The sequence below is a fragment of the Orycteropus afer genome, unplaced genomic scaffold (genome assembly GCF_000298275.1).
Source record: "Orycteropus afer afer isolate SDZICR_OR568_19922 unplaced genomic scaffold, OryAfe1.0 scaffold00666, whole genome shotgun sequence".
Taxonomy (NCBI): domain Eukaryota; kingdom Metazoa; phylum Chordata; class Mammalia; order Tubulidentata; family Orycteropodidae; genus Orycteropus; species Orycteropus afer.
Genome location: NW_006922253.1, coordinates 916,881 through 918,098, shown reverse-complemented (window position 1 = coordinate 918,098; position 1,218 = coordinate 916,881).

The following is a 1,218-nucleotide window of genomic DNA, read 5'->3' as shown; positions in this document are numbered from 1 at the left end:
CCAACCTTCCTTCCAAGGAGTGGCTGGTGGGGTTGAACTGCCAACCTTCTGGTTAGCAGTGAAGTGCCTTAGGCACTATGCTACCAGAGCTCCCTTTCCAAAATAGTTAAGTATTAATATTGCTGGAGAATCTTCTCTGAACAACTTATCATCACTTCTTTTAACACATTTTTTATGTCCATTATCCCTGCACCTTTAGGATCTCGAGTGAAATATTCTTTAGTGAGAATCGATTTGACAAACTCTTACCTTTATCTCTAGTGGTCAAGATGTTCATGACATAGAAATTGTCTAGATAAGTTTCTCTTAGTTATGTATTTGTGCTATAGTAAAAATACCACAAATGCATTACTTCATAAAGAGAAATTTATTTTCTTACAGTTTTGAAGGTCTGAATTCAGCATGTCAGCCTGAGGGCAAAGCTTTCACTCTGTCAGCTTGAAGGTAGGTCCTCGTCTCTTTAAGCTTTTGCTACTGGGAGATCCTCAAATGCCTTAGTTTCTCTCTTCCTCCCATCTTTGCTTCCTACCTTGCTTGTTTAATCTCTTTTATATCTTATAGTATATATATTATCCACTACTTTAATCCTGTCTTATTAACATAACAAAGGCAAGCCATTCCTAAATAAGATTGTAACCACTGGCATACAGCCTAAGATTCACCACACATTTTGAGAGAATGCAATTCAATCTTTAACAAACATTTAATTTGATTTATGGAAGACATTTATTCTTCATCTTTCTCTTGAATTTGTCCCCTGACTCAGTTTCATGGTCGAATGGTGAGCTTCTGCCTATGAATATAACATGTTCGTAATTTCTAAACTTTCTAGGACTTAAGTATAGCTTTTACTCAGATATATCCTTCTTTATCTTGCATTCTGCAAAATACTACTTCTAAACTCTTAGTTTGAAGATCATTAAGAATGTAAAGCATTAAGTGATAGAAGCTAGAGGAGTAGAAACCATCTCTAGAGTGAAGATCACACATTTTTCAAGGATAGAATGGGCAGAAAACAATTTAAAATTATGTAATGAGTGAGTTATAACATTAACTGGAGACAATGAGGTTTCCATCATGTTTTATCACATTTGAAAATTCAAAATTTACAATTCAGAGTTATGTTAGTATTCAATACATGGAGTCTATGGCCACATTGCCTAGATTCAAACCTCAGCCAACTTTACATCAAAGGTAGGACATTTAACAAGTTTCTTA